Source organism: Bidens hawaiensis, unplaced genomic scaffold (genome assembly GCF_021521415.1).
Source record: "Bidens hawaiensis isolate Kalapana, Puna unplaced genomic scaffold, B.hawaiensis_p1.1 tig00000780_1, whole genome shotgun sequence".
NCBI lineage: Eukaryota > Viridiplantae > Streptophyta > Magnoliopsida > Asterales > Asteraceae > Bidens > Bidens hawaiensis.
In genome coordinates, this window is record NW_027491045.1 from 918,705 (window position 1) to 937,299 (window position 18,595).

Consider the following 18,595-nt stretch of genomic DNA (forward strand, 5'->3'; position numbering starts at 1 on the left):
GAGTTCTCTAAATTCTCTTAGAGGGTTGTAAATGATTGTGAGTGAAGGAGAGAAAATTTTTTAAAAAGATGAGTAAATTTGAAGGAACACTGTTTATCATATATTTATCTTTTAAATGGTTGTGAAAGTGGTTGTGAGTGGATGAGAGAGAAAATATAGTGATAAATATGTAAAAACGTAGTGTTTATTTTTTAACGAGAGAGAAAATGTAGTGTGTTTTAGTGTAATTATAGAGATATGGATAGAGAAGCTGTCGGAAATGTTCTTACGTATGTATCTTTGAAAATACAAACCAATCAATAATGCAAACGCCTTCAAGTCATGAAAATGGTTGAAGACTTATCTTTCACATATTTAAAATTTTGAACTCGTGTGAAATTATATAACTACAAGTAAATAGTTAATATCGAATGTATAACATGGGTGAATGTTAACAAAATTGTTTTCAGTAGGGTGGTTTTCAAGTTTTCACTATGAATATCTTCTGGACGGACATATAAAGACTTAAACTACACCGGAGAAAAAGAAGTTAAAACTTTGTGAAATATAAAACAAACCTTAAAACATCTTTTTATTAATGACCCAAGTCTTGGATCCTTGATAACTGGTGTCATTACAGCGAACTAGGGTCCACAACATCTTTCAAACATGATGGCACAATCTTTTCTTACTTATACAACATTTTCAATACGAGAAACAACATCGTCAATTTTCCACTCATTCGGTTTTTTAAAATGATAAATTTGTATGTTTTCAACGTCAAGTTTCTTGAAATTACTATTCTTCCTCGCCGCATAGAACTTACGCCAGTTATAAGCCTTGTATTTGGCTGGACTTTGCTCATTCGTCAACTCCGCTAGTGGCTCCACCACTGTGTAGTGTACAGGATTCATAAGAAAAGGGATTGAAAACCTTTCTTTGGTGGAGTTCACTCTGGCCCTATGCTCAACACTCTCATATACATCATTGCTCCATACCTACAAAACAATAATCACAAATCTTTAATGCTAACCCACAAAATGTAAAAAAAAAAACTTATAATAGTATATAAATGGTAAGAAGCCATTCAAAAGGTAACAATAAGGGTAAATTACCAAAATAAACAATTTTGACCTAATTGTTTTCAAAATAGTCATGTCAATTTTAGCCTACATCTCTTCAATCATTAAGTTTTTGACTAATAAACAAGTGACAAGTCAGCGAAGCCGGCTAAGCCTTAGCCGCTACTTTACGGACACAGAATTTTATGAAAAGTAAAAGGGACCCGCCTTTAGCCTATAAAAATTCGACACTTATCAAAGGCGGGTAAACTTAGTCTACATCTATGGTTATTTAGCAGACATCCTTGACTCTTATCCGGCTTTGAGATACGTGCTTATTCACTTGGTCGGCTCCAAATATTTCTTCTTAGCCGGCCCCAACTCAGCTTGTAGGCTAAAACTTCACTTAGCCGTATTCTTTTTCTCATTTAGCCATTTAATTTTAGCCGCCAAAATTGAATATTTTACCAACCTTACCAACTCTATTAAATATTTAGCCGGCTTTTTTTTATCTCTTAGCCGTATTGTTAGCCGGTGTAAATTTAGCCCCCAAAATTAAATATTTTTACCTACTCAATTAATTATTAGCTGGTTTCTATTATTTTTTTCTCTTAGCCGTCAATTTTTTTCTCCTAGCTAGCCTCCTACTCAATGGTTGTGAAGATGGTTGTATAGTTTTATAAGAATGGTTGATGAAAAATTAGATTTGGGTAGGTAAATGTATTTATTTCTAGGAGAAAAAATTGACGGCTAAGAGAAAAAAATAATAGAAACTTGCTAAATAATTAATTGAGTAGATAAAATATTTAATTTTTGGGGGTAAATTTACACCGGCTAACAAGACGGCTAAAAGATAAAAAGAAAGAAGCCGGCTAAATATTTAATAGAGTTGGTAAGGTTGGTAAAGTATTCAATTTTGGCGGCTAAATTTAGACGGCTAAATGAAAAAAGAGGACGGCTAAGTGAAACTTTAGCCTACAAGCCGAGTTGGAGCCGGCTAAGAAGAAATATTTGGAGCTGGCTAAGTGAATAGACACATATCTCGAAGCCGGCTAAGAGTCGAGGATGTCGGCTAAATAACATAGATGTAGGCTAAGTTTAGCCACCTTTGACACGTGTCGAATTTTTATAAGCTAAAGGTGGCTCCCGTTTACTTTTCATAAAACTTTGTGTCCATAAAGTGGCGGCTAAGGCTTAGCCGGCTTCGTTGACGTATCACTTGTTTTTTGTTGAAAAACTCAATGATTAGAGAAATGTAAGCTAAAATAGACATGTTTATTTTAATAAAAAAATTGGGTTAAAATTGTTTATTTTGGTAATTTTGCTTAATAATAATAAAAATCTATATCTATACTTTCTAACAATAATATACAATGTTTTCACTTATCACTCGTAGATCATTAATCATCATAACTTAAAACCAATTAAATCTTAAAAGCATTCATTTCAAATTATTTGTAATATTATAACAATTAATTACTAAAATATTTTTTTTTACAAAAATAACTATAATAAATACTTAGCTTGTATTAAAGATAATTTGGAATACTTAAATTTATATAATTGATTTAGGGATTACCCTATAGAATAATAACTAAGTTTTGAAATTGTTCCAATCAGGTCACTCATAAAATCTTTTGTTTCGATTAGGTTACTAAAGTTTCTTTTTTGTTCTAATCCTAAATATTTTACCTGGATAGCAGGTTTTTTTTATTTTTAAATAGTTTAACATTGCAAAATAATTTTTTTAAAAGTGACAAAACTAGTAAAAATTGAGAAAAAAATTTAATTGTGGAAAAATGCAAAAATAAAATACAAAAAATAAGATTTTTTTTAATTTTCAGTTTTTTTTGTTGCAATTTTCCGGATTATTATTTTTTGCAATTTTTGAAAAAACAAAAACTGGAAAATTGCCAAAAAAAATAATATATATATATTTTTATTATTTTTCTGTTTTTTTATATTATTCATTTTTTTATGTTTCTAGATTATTATTATTATTATTATTATTATTATTATTATTTATTTGCGATTTTTCACATTTTAAAATTTATTTTTCTCAATTTTAAAAAATATTTTGCAATGTCAAACTATATAAAAAAAAGACCTACATGAATTAATATTAAGGTAAAATATATAGGATTAGAACAAAAAGAAAACTTTAGTGACCTGATTGAAACAAAATGTTTTACGAGTGACCTGATTGAAATAGTTTCAAAACTTTATTACTATTTTATAGAGTTGCCCCATTGATTTATGATTAAAGTTTACAAAAGTTAGACCAGTCAATATCACAAATATTTTATTCAAATCTCAGTATTGTCGGGTTTATGACAAACAAGATAAACTAACAAATACAAAATCAAATGTAGCATAAAAAGAAATTTTTACTCATTTTTGATTTATTACACCAGTGTTTATCTGTAATCGTAATATAAAATGTATAACTTATTAATAATATATGATAATTTTATTATCTATTATATTATCTTTAGGTTTATTATTTTCTATTAATTTTAATTGTTTATATGTTATATTTTCTTGAAACCGTGCAATACACTAACCAAAACAACAACAAATATAGTAACTTATTAATGTATTTGTTTAGGTTTATTGTTATTTGTATCTTACTTAATTATTAAATATTAGTATTTTCATCAGTTACCCATGTATTGAATCCAGTAGAAACCATGCTATCTATAAGGTATAGGCAATTATAGGGTATCATGTTTATGTGAAACAAATGCTTCGATAATAATTAATGATTCCCCATTTCATCTAATATAATCTTTATATTAAATCATCTTGATTCATTGTTACCTGAATAACGTCCCCAACATTAATAATGAAAGCATTTGGCGTAGGCTTGACAAAGATCCACTCTCCATCGGACTTTCGTTTAACTTCTAAACCACCTACATCGTCTTGAGCCAAGATGGTTAGAGCACCCCAGTCCTTGTGATGACCAACACCAAGGGCTAAGTCAGGTGTGGGACAAGGTGGGTAGTAGTTGAGCCGAACGTAAGTGGTAAGTGGCATGGTCCTTGAAAAAAGGCTCGAAACGGTCCTCGGGGAGGTTCAAGCTTAAAGAGATCAATGCCAATAATTTGTAAGATAGCTTTTGCACATCCTTAACATACTCTTCACAAGCCTCCCTTTTGTTAAACAATCAAACACCCAAGTTAACGATTACAAGTTTTCAACTCACATTATAAGACTCGGTCATTGCAAATAAAACTTTTCAAATAAGTTTTTAAGAGAATTCACAACCCTTCCCCTGTATATTGCGAGTAGGACTTTCATAATTTAGGGTGCCAGGTGTGTATATATTTGAAAAGTTCATATTTCAATCAATCAATCATACCCAGCAAAGTTCCACCAATAGCAAAGCTATAAGAGGAGTCTGGGGAGAGTGAGATATAGGCACACCATACCTCTATCCAATGAGATAGAGATGTGACTTTCAAAGAGACCTTCAGCTCTAAATAACATATTTATGAGAGAATATAAGAGGAGGTCAAAGTTTAACAGTAATATAATTAATAATTGCACATAGTAGAATAATAAAACTAATACATAAATAAGATAAAAATATATATAATATATGAAAAAAAAATAACATAACGGTGTGTGAGCAGAAATAAGGTAAATAGAAGTCCCTATTCCTTTCTCCATAAAAATCCTTAACTTTAATTAATAAGGTAAATATGAGTTCCTATTTCATTCTTTTAATTTTTTTTTAATATTTTTTAAAATGATTGTAAGTATAGGAGAGAGAAAAAATAATGATAAAGATATTAACATGTATTATTTAATAAAGGGGTGTGATTGCTCTATATAACAAAAAACTACAGTCTCGTACAATTATCCACATATCTTATACCGAGTTATATTTATAAAGCGTCACATTGTGTCACATTAACAACAGAGTGAAATAAGCAACGAGTGAAATAAGCAACGAGTCCCTGAATGCGGAGAAAGGAAAGTGACCCCTAAATCTCATCCAAATTTTGAGAATATAACTTAGTGTAGAAATGGAATGTAGTGTCAAATTTGATGAAAATGTTTATATTGTTTCTTCAATTATAAAGATACTAGTTTTTATCCCCCGTATTACGGGGTTTTTTATATTATTTCTAATATTTATTTATTTTTTGAATTTTTATTTTTTATTGTATAAAAGTTAATAATATACTTATGGTTTGATGATAAATTGTTTCACAAATAAATGAGATGCTATAATTCGGTTTAAAAGCTATGTGGTTTTGATGAGACCCAAGACCCATTTATTTTATTCACTATAAAATTGGTTTTTTAATTATAAATAATATTTATGAAAGTTAATAATATACTTATAGTTTGATGAGACCCAAGACCCGTTTATTTTTTATTTACTATAAAATTGGTCTTTTAATTATAAATAATATTTATGAAAGTTAATAATATATTTATGGTTTGATGAGACCCAAGACCCGTTTATTTTTTTACTATAAAATTGGTTTTATAATTTAAATAATATATATAACTTTTTTAAAATAAATAAGATATTAATTTTTAGTATATCCTATTTTATAATATTTTTACATCAATAATTTGGTGAGAATAATTTTTAATTTAATGAGATGTTATAACCCGTTTAAGGAATATCTGGGTTTGGTAAGACCCATACCCATGAATTCGGGTCAAATGCATGAGAAGCCTCCATTTAAAAATCAAGCAAATATGGTGACTTCAAAAAAAGAGGGAGCGACCACATCGCGACACGTAGGATTTTTATGTTTACGTTTATATATATTATAGATTATAGATAGATTATATTAGACATGAGATGTGGATTCTTGTAGTTTATAAAATCATGCATATGTTTAATAAAAAGTTATATTTATAAAATGTCATCTCATGTCAAATTGTTATTATATAATACAAGCAAGAAAGGTTTGGTGCCGTAAAGTCCCGATGGGGCAATTTTGCGGCACCTTATTGGTTTGTTTTAGTTTCGGTACGTAACAAATGTAACGAAAAACCGACTGAATGTTAATTTTGTTTTAGTTCTGGTAATGTAATGAACATGACGAAAACCGAACGAATTCGAGAAGACTCAACACGTTTTGTTTTAGTTCTTTTAACATAACAAAAACCGACCAAATGACGATTTTTTTTAGTTCGGGCACGGTAATGAATGTGACAAAAATCAATCGATTGCATAGACTCACTGCCTAAACGCTCGAGATTAACAACGGTCGGGTTTTACCAACGTTTGAGTTTTACCGGCCGACACCACCTTACTGGTTCACCTCATATTTTATTATTCTTTTGTTTTAGCGGGTGTTTGGGATATCTTATTTTACCTCCTTATAACTTATTTAAGGCATAAGGTATAAGTTACAAAGTTGTAACTTATAGCTTATACACTCACAAAGCCTAACTTTCCCAAACACCTTATAACTTATAACTCATAAGTTATAAGCTATAAGAAGCCAAAATAAAGAATCCCAAACACCCCCTTAGTTGCGGTACAATAATAAACGTAACCGGAACCGACTGAATTCGCGTCTGACTTACCGTCTCAACACTTGCGACCGACAACGCTTGGGTTTTACTAATTGCCCCGGCGTAATGCGTCGGGTAAAACACTAGTTGTATTCTAAATAAAAAAATACTTTAACAATTTATCATTACAATTATCAGCGTATAATAATATTTTTGAAAAAAAAGAGTATTTTTAGATGTACGCGACTGCTGGCGGATCTAGAAGAAAAACTCAAAGTATCTCAATTGTTCTTTTTTAATATAAAGAATGGTTTTGTACTTTTGTTATATGAAAATGACGGATCTTAAAGTTTTGGGGGGTATACAATACATAAAATTGCGCTTCTCCAAGAAAAATTGAAGGAATCCCGAGCATCCCCTGGCCCCATATAGATCTGCCACTGTACACGACGCCAAATATCACATTGACTGTCTGGCTGTCTAACTTATGCAGGATACTCAACTGTCACATATGGTAATTAAAGTCACATCATACAATCTCATAACATTTTTCACATATACGTGCTTGTATTCACATATCACACAGGCTCATATAGCATTTTCCTAGCATCATGTAAGCTCGCATAAAAAGCGTATTTTAATTTTATATAGGCCCATATAACATTTTTTTTCAACATCATACATGTTAAGGTTAAACGATGTGTATAATATATGCAGAAAGACCTAATTGTGTTTGCCGGAACCAGGGAAGGATCAAGAAGGTCCATTACCAAAAGCTGTTAAATTTTTATATATAAAAGTCTAATACTTTTTAGAAAAGAATGAGTTGGGTCTATTAGTTGTAGTCAAACAACCTTCTGATGACCCTCTCACTAAAGAGTTCTGACTCCGTCATGCTGTTAATTGAATACTAGTCATACAAAAAGTACCTTAATTCTGGAGGATATTGAGGCCATTGATTATCATACTCTATGGTCTCTTCATCATCTAGCTCATGCGAAACCGGCATCACCGTGGGAGCATCCACGCTGAAATCAAACACTTCTTTCCAGTCTCTAACGTTCTTTGTATGCTCAGTATCATAATAACCAAACGGATTCTTCTCACCTCTTTTCACCTTCCTCTTAAAACCTCTTAGCAGCCAACTGTATCTTTTCGCGGCTCTCGATTGGAACCCCGTGGTTGATCACCTGAAAAAACCCCCAGTTTTTGCATGCATCACGGATTTGATCAACCAGATCATGTATTGCTTCAGGGTTTGTGTTTGGAGATGAGGTTATGTAAGGTGAGAGGTCGATTTGTGGGATACCATCGGCTTCGATTACTGCGGGTTTAGGACGGTGTTTGGGTTCTTGGATGAACGCTGGATCAAAGTCTCCCATGACCGGTTGTTGATCATGAGTTGTGATAGGATATTTGTGAGTTAAAAGGTTGTGGTGTAGATGGATTTGTGTGTGAATTTGGCTGCACTTGGTTGGTGTTATATGAATGCGGATCGACGTCTTTTTTTGTGATGTGTATGTGGAAAATTATTGGTTTGTTTTTGAATGTGACTGATAATATTTATTAATTAATTGTGATGAATATGCACTTATATTCATTGGTGAAAATACAAACCAATAAAATACGGCAAACGTCTTCAAGTCATGAAAATGGTTGATGGTTGATGGTTGATGGTTGAAGACTTTTATCTTTAATATATTTTGTTTTTTGAATTCTTAACTTATAGTTATTAATCAGATATTAACAATTTACTTGTAGTCTACGACTAAATTGTTAATATCGAATGTATAGATCAGGTGAATGTTAACAAAAATGTTTTCAATATACGATTTATAATATTTCACTAATATGGTGCCATTTGCTTATTTTTACGCTCAACCTCACAAATTATTTGCTTGACATATAAAGAGTTAATACATTGGAAAAAAAATTAAAACCTTGTGAAATATAAAATTAAACAAACCTTAAAACTTCTTTTTATTAATGACCCAAATGATCCTTTATAACTGATGCCATTACAACGACACATGGTCCACGACATCTTTCCAACATAATACCACAACCTTTTCTTACTTATACTAGATGGGTGCCCGCGCCTTGCAGCGGGAAACGCAAACATTGATAATCACGTAATAAATTTATGGGTGTTTATTGTTCGGTTTGAAACCATAAAACCGTTCATCGGTTTGATTTGACTGTTGATTTTTTTTCTTTCACTTTTGGCCAATTTTCAATTTTCAAAAGTTATGTATTAGTTTTCGATGACAAAAAGCTGTTGCAAAAGGTTTGGTTTACGGTTTAATTTAAAACAATCAAAAACAGACCGCAAGCACACATGCATAAAATGTAATTTTTTTAACTGAAAAAAATTATGACAATATCATACTCAAATTAAAGATAAAAATATGCTTATTTTTATGGTGTAATTTTTTAAAAAAAATATTAAAGTATGAAAAAATTATTAAAGTTTAAAAATTGTGGAAGAATTTGGGTTAAAAGTGAAAATTAAAATAATATATAGGTAATAGATTAAGTGTTATTGTTGTAATTATTCTTTAAGTTTAATTATAATTGAGAAACCAATATGGTAACTATATTAAATAAACGTTAGTTTTATTGTGAGAATTACTCTTTTGCCCCAATTCAAGGTTGTATCATATGTAGCATCACTTGTAAATTCATTAATTTGAAGTGTCTTAATTTACTCCTCTTTGGTGTATTATATATAGTATAGATAACAATTTTCTCGATACGAGAAACAACATTAATATCGTCGATTTTCCGCTCATCCGATATTATAAAATGATAGATCTGTATGTTTTTAACGTCAAGTTTCTTGAAATTACCATACTTCCTCGTCACATAGAACTTGCCCCATTTATAAGCCTTGTATTTGACCGGATTTTGCTCATTCGTTAACTCCGCTAGCGCTCCACCACCGTATATATGGTGTGCAGGATTAATAAAAAAAAGTATTGAAAACCGTTCTCTGGTGGAGTTGACTCTCACCCTATGCTCCTCTCTCTCATATGCATCATTCTTTCATACCTACAAAATAACAACGGTCACAAATCTCTAAATTCTAACCAACAAAATGTCAAAAGACTTATAATAATAAATTTTCTAAACGTAACAATAATCCATATCTATACTTTCTAACAATAACCTATAATGTTTTGTCACTTATTACTTTAATATGGTAATTTAAAATCAACTAAATTCTAAAATCACTCATTACAATTTATTTGTCATATTATAACTATTAAATACGAATTTCAATGTCGACAATAACTTATAAATAAATGCTTAGTTTGTACTAAAGGGGTCAGGTTAAAATACAAAGGGAGACACATATAAGAAGAGTGAGAAGGATTTGTGGCATAAATAAACCCTAAAACAATTTTAAGAAAAATAATAAAAAAAATCATAACTCAAAATATAAATAAAAATCGAAAAAATAAACAAAATTAAAATGTTTACTCTGTCATTCTCGTTCACCAAAAAAAACACACAATTTTCGAGGAATAAAGACACAAAGAGGAAAATAAACAAAAAACAAAACGATAAATAAAAAAAGACACAATAGATCACAAGCATATTGCCGAGAAATATATAACATATCGTCAATGAAAAAAGACACACTCAATGACGAAAATAAACAAAAAACACACTCAGTGATAAAAGACGAACAGAAAACCGAACTTTTGTTTAAAGACTTTATTGTTAACTCTTTGGTTGTAAAACTTAAGTATCTTCATTTATAAATTATTATACAAGTTCTTTGATATTTGTACATGTGGCAAACAACTATGAACTTATTGTGAGATGAAAACCGAACCAAACCGAACTAAACCGATTTTCACTCGCTTAAGACACACAAGTGTGTTTTTAGCTATCAAGACTTGTATATTTCTTTAAAAATCATTTATAAACTGATTTTAAGTATTTTATCAAAGTACTTGGAATGTTGAATCCAACTTGATCTTATAACAAAGTTGGACCGACAAAACCGAACACTCGCTTAATGAACGTTGTTAGTTCTAAAACAATAGACCTACATGCTTGGTTAAGTCTTACTTGATTTTTATGAGTTATCTCATAACGTTTAATATTTTGGAAAGTTGAATTTGGGTATGACCAATTATCAAGACTCAAACCAACAACCCGAACACTCGTTAAAACCCGTTTTAGTATCTATATTATAAAGGGATTTGCATTCTTGCATTTTTACCCACCTTATTACTTAACATAGGTTGAGTAAATATTAAGGCTAGATACTTTAACCCGGTTTCGAGCAAACTTATATTTTAAAGGACTATTGTTATAAATTCCTAATTATTTACATTTTAACCCTTAAACTTTAATTGTTTACATTTCTCATCATTTACTTTTATTTAAAGGTTTCCAAGACAACTTTTCTAATATAAGACTTATTTCCTTTTAGGCTTTGTTCGTTAAACCCGTCGTTCCGGTTAAACTCCAAATCATCAATCTTTCAAGTTTGTTTATTGAACGTGAGTACTTTCATACCCTGTTTTTCTATCTTTCGTTTTGGAGGTGATATTGCATACTTATTTCGAACTAAATACTTTATACTTGAGTCTTAAACCATAGACGTTATTGTATACTTTACTTAAATAAATGCTCGATTTGGTGTTCTATGCTTACATGCTTATATGCTAATGTGTACCGCTTTAGGAGGGTTGATTCCTAAATCCTAAGCTATTTGGTATTCTCTTGTAAGGCCCCGTTACTGGTGCCATACATTGGACGTTAGATTTACTCATAAACACAACTCTAAATATCAGAGTTAATTAAAACATACACGAAATATTAAAACTTTCATAAAACAGTAAATATTAATTCATAACACGTCTTAAACAAACATCTTGTCTTTCAAAGTAAAACATAAATTATAAAATGTCTTGAGTCTTCAGATGCCCGACTCTTATTCTTCTGCCCGACTCTTATTCTTCTGCCATGTGCCCCCGCTCAAGCCAGCTGTCTCATTCTACTCACATGCGTGCATACTAAAAGTCAGCTACGCTGAGTGAGTTCTAGATAATCATACAACATACAATACAGTCATAACTACATACTTTCATACATACTTCATACTTTCATACTTGCTTACCTTCATACTTTCTTTCTTTCATATTCATACCTTACGTTTTAAAGTGCATTACGCCCTATAACCTTCGCATATATTATTAAGGTATGCAACCCTTTAACCTTCGCATATATTATTAGGGTATGCAACCCTTTAACCTTCACTTATATTGTTAGGGTACGCAACCCTTTAACATTACCTTACCTTTCATTATCAGTTCCATTATCACATCCATACATGTAATATCATACATATCATAGTCGTACATACTTCCTTAATCACATACATATATCATACATACAACACTAAACTTTCCTTAACAACACGTGCAATACCCGAAGGTCGTTCACGTAATGTCAAGCACTCATCCATAACTATCACATTCGTCATTAAGACATACACTTACCATTTAAGGTAAGTGTATTAATATTCACACTGAGTATGCACACATCCCCGAAAACATAACAAGGAAATGGGGCTAGAAACTCACCTGAATTATGTTCCTTTCTCCGTTTATCGTAATTCCCTTCTTTAATTGTGCTCTGCTAACTGTATATGAGTTACGCGTATCAATACTCGTCCTATCGTATCAGATTACTTTTACTTAGATTTTAAGCAAACTTAGCATTAAGCGAACTTAGCATTAAGTGAACGTAGTGTCAAGTGAACTTAGCTTTAAGCGAACTTAGTATTAAGCGAGCTTATCATCAGGCGAACTTATATACAAGCGAACTTATATTCACGCGAACTTATATACAAGCGAAGTTATCTAAAGTAGCGACGGGTTTTTATTTTTAACCCTATAAACATCTCTTATCAACCTGTAACCCTTCGATATGATTTTAACCAATCTCGTGAACATTCCCATGGTCATTTTCGAATAAGACTCGTCCCGAAAACGCATAAAGTTTGAACCTTTAAGCTTAAAAACTTTCAATACTAAATCTAAGGTTTTCTTTGAACGAACCGTACATGTTTATGGGTTCATTAGGTTCGTTCTAACATCAAGTTCGTTACTTTACGTTTCGTTTAGGCCCAATCTGTTATAGTTTCAAGTTTCATGGCTAACCGTTTATAAAAAAAACATAAACTTTAAGATCAAGAACATACCTTTTTGTGTTCGTTTGGTCTCGGTTAGCTAGGTTATGAACTTGAATCTTGTATCTATCTTGTATATTGAAGATCTATATATATTGGGCTCGGTTTTGGTCACGGATCTCGCCCCTCCCTCTCATGGCCGTGTATATATATATATATATATATATATATATATATATATATATATATATATATAGAGAGAGAGAGAGAGAGAGAGAGAGAGAGAGAGGTGTGTGTGGAGTGTGTAGGCAAATATGGAAAGATAGAATGAGGATTAGGGTTGTGGGATGATTTAAGGGGGTATTTATATCCCTTAAAGCCCATTACCTTTAAATCCACTTTAATTAATCCAAGTCCATGACCCTTTATTTATTTAATACTAATTAATAATTAACACCCGACAACTTAACACAACTTTCTTTATTCAACATTTTAATATTTAGGATGTTACATCTCTTATAGCAAGGTGTCGTTAATGTATTCTTATTAACGATTTCATACAAAATCCTAGACTATTTGGTATTCTCTTATAGCAAGGTGTCGATAATGTATTCTTATTAGCGATTTCATTTATCCTAATTGTTGCTATTATTTATCGTTTTGTATACAAGTTGTGGCATGTCTTATTATATACATATTTGTTCAAAACTATGAATTGCTCACCAACCTTTGTGTTGATAAACTTTATTTTATGCAATGTTACAGGTTTGACTTTTGGTTGACTCGAGATTGTGGAAAAACGCTATCAAGACCTTTAAGATATTAGCAAAATGAACAATATATTAATTTCTATGTTTTATTATGATTATCGTATGCATATTGTTATATGACTTTATAATTTTGTAAAATTAAATGAGTTGATTAAATATTGACACTTTAATAGTGTCTTGTGTATTTGTCCAATCATGTTGCACCCCGGCATGTTCCGCCGCCTTTGGTCGGGGTGTGACAGCATCTTCGACGCACAACACGTCTCCGTCACTGAGGGTAACCAATACGACGAGATGTCGTGTGGTGCCGAACTCCAACTTGAAACCAAACGTAACGACTTACTCTACTATTTGGACCGTTTATGGGTCTCGATCGTTACGGTCTTTGCATGCTCATTCTCGATGAAGCTCACAAGTCACGATACTTTATTCATCCCGGTGCGGATAAAATGTATACCGATCTTCATCCCATGTTTTGGTGGCCGAGAATGAAGAAAGATATTGTGGGATATTTATCTAAATGTCTCATTTGTGCTAAGGTTAAAGCTGAGTATCAAAAGTTGTTTGGCTTGCTCGAGCAACCTTCGATCTCCGTTTGGAAATGGGACGACGTTATGGATTTCGTTACCAAAATCCCCACTACTTAAAGTCGCAATAATAGTATTTGGATGATTGTTGATCGTTTGACCAGGTTGGCTCACTTCATATCTTTCCGAGAAAAATCTTTCGTAAGCGATTTAGCCCGACTCTATGTCAAGAATATCATTTTCCGCCATGAAACACCTTTGACCATTATCTCCGATCGTGATGGTCGGTTTACCTCTCATTTTTATAGATCATTGCAATCCGCCTTGGGTACACGTATTGACCTATCCACAACTTATCACTTGCAAACCGATGGTCAATCCGAGCGAACAATTCAAACTCTCGAAGATATGCTCCGCTCATGCATACTAGATTTTGGTGGAAATTGGGATACTCACTTACCACTTGTGAAATTTTCCTACAATAATAGTTTTTACACTAGTATTGACATTGCACCATTTGAAGCTCTCTATGGCCGAAAATGTCGTTCATCGATTTGTTGGAACGAGGTTGGTGAATCGCAAATCACCGGTCCCGAGATTGTTCAAGAAATTTTCGACCGGATCGCTCTTATCCGTCAAAATCTTCTTGCCGCTCGTAGCTGTCAAAAGAGCTACGCCGATAAGCGCCGTAAACCTCTTGAGTTCAATGTTGTTGATCGAGTCCTCCTTAAAGTATCTCTTTGAAAAGAGGTGGTTCGTTTTGGTAAAAGGAATAAGCTATCTCCTCATTTTGTTGGCCCGTTTGAGATCGTTGAAAGGGTTGGTAGAGTTGCGTATCGTCTCAATCTCCCCGATGAGCTCTCCAATGTTCATCTGACTTTTCACGTATCAAATCTCAAGAAATGCTTAGCCGAGGAGAACTCCACGTACCCCTTGACGAAGAAAAAATTGATGGATCTATGCGCGTTGTCGAGAAACCTGTTGAGATCATGGAATGCTGTAACATTTGGGTTTTTTTTCGTTTCTTGTATTTTGTAACCATTACCAGACCCGTTTTGTATTCGGGTAATTTATCAATAAAAATCCCGCATTTTTAGTATATTTATTTATTTAGTTATTTATTTTTATTTACCTTTAATTTAAATTGATATTAATTATGAAAATAGTGCAAAATGAACCCTGTAACAAACAAATTATCCCCTTATGCACCCAATTCCAAATCACAAGGAGCAACTTGCAAAATAACAAAATATATTTCCCTCCTTTCCTTCTCCTCTCCCGTCAATGGCCGACCCCCCCCCCCCCCCCCCAAATTTCTTGATCCATAATTAACGACATAATCAACAAAATTGATCTCACCAAATATTTTGTTAACCAAAAACGAGCCTACCGACACTTTAAACATGGTAAAACATTAACAATTGACAGCAAATTCCGTAAATTATGAGTCACATCCTAATTGTCCTAGTAACCCTATAAATACAAACTTATAATAAACTTATTTTTTTCCGTTTACCTTTCCCGTTAATATATAATATCTATTTATTTATCAATAATTAAAGCTTTATTTATAAACATAAATGCAAATTTATACTATTGGTAGTGGTAGTCGTAGTAATAATAATAATTATGATAATAATAATAATAATAATAATAATGAAAATAACAACAACCTTAATAATAATAATAATAATTATGATGATTCCTAAGTACAAATCGAATCCCAAGTCTATCATAAAATACTGTTATTGTTTCGCTTGTAAATAATTAATTTTATATTTAACAACTAAAAATCCTTGTTGGCGAATCCCAAGAAGCTTAACCATTTTCTAATTTATTCGGGGCGTTATGCATTCACAAATTAAACTTACTCTAGATTTTCACTACAATTCCAATATATGCGTAAATTAAAATTGCTCGATTAGTTGATACGTAAAAATGTGACTATTTGTTTACTTTTATTGTGGTGGTTAGCATCTCATCCTCGTCCTCATTAGTATGATCATTCGCCACTGGACTTGACTTGTTTGGGACGAGAGAAATAGCCCTTTACGCTAGTTGTAGCGATTCGTATTTATCGCATGGAATTGTATTTTAATTATTATATATACACAAAACTGTTATTACTTGCTCAACTTTATGTTGACAAAAATATATATTTTCATGCATGGCGCATGTAGCCTTTTTGGATGAAGAAGGAAGTTAAAGAGTAGTTTTATACTTTAAGTTGCATGTCAAATAATATGATTTTTATTTTCTTTTGTAATGTTATTTAATTTGAGAACAATGTTTGTGCTTTTGGAACTTGATATATGAATGAATAATTTAGATATTGACACGTGTATTTTACTTAGTGTCTTCTGAGCTATGTTGTCGCACTCCGGCATATTTCGGCGTAGATTGGGGTGTGACATTACCCGTCGTTTGTGAGGGCTCGAATAACGTTAAGATCATTTAGAAGCTAACTGTTACGAAGACAGGTCTTTATTTTTTTTTATCTAATTGTAGGTTTCAACAAAATTTAATATGGTGAACCGTAGTCCAGCCTTTTTCCAGCTGTTTGTAAAAGCTCAAATAACTTTAAGATCACTCGTTAAGCTCACCACTAGGATGGTTGGATTTTATTTGTAGTTAGGCGCAGATTGCATTTTATAGTTAATAATTCATATGACTAGCTAGCTTTGTTTCTTGGGGTTGCATATGGTGTCAGATTACAAGTTCAGCACCTGCTCTAAGTTAATATAGGTGTACATTTGCACAAGACAAAATGTTAACAACATATGGTGTCGCCAAAACAGACTGAATTTATATCTCATTATTTGTTGTAGAATGATACCCAATTTAAGACTATGGCTTGGTCAATGGTATTGGAGCTTACTGTATTAGCAACATTTGGAACTCGATCATCTAGTAGAAACAAAATTACAAAACTACAAGATAGCTATTGTGAGTTTGAAGATAACTAAAGATTGATGAAACAATAGGTGATCAAATAGGCCTTGATAAAAGAATTCAAGTCTTTATGTTGCATACTTTATGTTTTTTTATATTATGTAACCATTTACTAAACCTATTTTGTAATGAACATTATAAGTAACACTTTTAGGTATCTTAGAAAGGTTGTCGTCAAACCCGTGACACCAACTCGGCCAACTGCAACGCACGGGTACAGTTACTTGTTCTTATGTGTTATTTACAAATTTGAGTGATTGATTAGCCTGCAAAATTCTTGACTAGTTTATACTTTTGTTTTTCCTATCTGGCTTTAGTTAATGTTTAATAATCATATATTCTTTAACACGATAATTACTTTGAGACATGTTGTTGCGTCTTCATGTAACTTTTGGTATGTGTCCTCATGAACATGTTAATGATGCTAACATACGATGGTACCTTTTTTGATACAGAGAAAAAGTTGTATCACGTAAGCGTGCGAGACTACAAAATATATTATTGTAAGTTGTTATTGTATTAAAACATAAATTTTTTGACAAATTAAATAAAGTGACAATCTTTTTTTTCTTAATGTAAATCATGTTTATATTATGTTAATGTCGTGAAAACTTATATCTTCTTAATTTACCGTCATAAAAATTGCTAAACAATTCTCATGTAGTAAGTGATTTACCTACATGAGAATACTAGTGACTATAGTGTTTAAAAGATGTTTCAATCCATCAACTTTTTTACACGTCATGCTTTTAAATCCTGTTTGCATCTTCAAACTGAATCTCTTCATGGGAGATCCGTGAGTTTGGAATTGGAAATATGAAGTTCAACATAGCTATCTCAGATGACTAGTCTCAACTTATGCTGCCATGTGACGAAGTGGTGTTGAATGCAATAAACTTGGATCCAGCTATTTGAGATAGTTGCATCCAGTCACAAGAGATGTCAACGTCGTTGCTTACATGGAACACCACTAGAAGAGATAAATCCAATCCAACCATATAAGATGACTGAACACCTCAAATCCATTTGACCCAATATCAAAAACATAAAAACCACTTTTTTCTTCAGAAATCTACTGCTTTAAAAAAGACACGACCTGTACATCTTTTTGTGATGTGTACGTGGAAATTTATTGGTTTGTTTCTGAATGTGACAAATAATATTAATTAACTGTGATGAATGTGCACTTAGACCATACGCTATGGGGTGCGGAAGGGGCTGTCTTTGGGCGCCGAAGGCCCAACACACCACCGAGGGCTGCTCAAATTTGGGGGGGGGGGGATGCGCCTTCACAACGACCGGCACATTTGTTCAAAATTTGTGGGCCCTCCTCTTTTTCAACTATTACCGTTTGAAATAAAAAAATTTCAAAACTATATATGTGTGTGTATATATATAAATCATTCACTCAATTTCTACAAACATCTCATTCACTTTTTTAAACTTATAAAATTTTCTCCAAAATTGTCTTCCGACTCATCTCCGACACCCGACTATTACCCCGATCCCGACATTATTTTAGATTCGGATTTAGAGGATGAAGCGATATTTAGTGTTATTCGAGAGGTTAACCAACTCTTAGTCAAGCATTGTGAAAGCTCACAACCACGAACAAGACGACATCATCTTCAACGGGATCGTGTATGTGCTCATGATCGGTTGATA

General features: G+C 32.2%; 1 pseudogene across 1 annotated transcript; it reads right to left on the minus strand.

Moving 5' to 3' along the window:
• Nucleotides 1–563: 563 nt before the first annotated feature.
• Nucleotides 564–8,044, minus strand: LOC143537688 (protein DMR6-LIKE OXYGENASE 2-like; annotated as a pseudogene). The gene is made up of 3 exons (XR_013136107.1): nucleotides 7,460–8,044; nucleotides 3,861–4,195; nucleotides 564–977 (listed from the first exon to the last, which is right to left on the minus strand). The product of XR_013136107.1 is annotated as a protein DMR6-LIKE OXYGENASE 2-like (transcript).
• Between the last annotated feature and the right edge of the window lie 10,551 nt (nucleotides 8,045–18,595).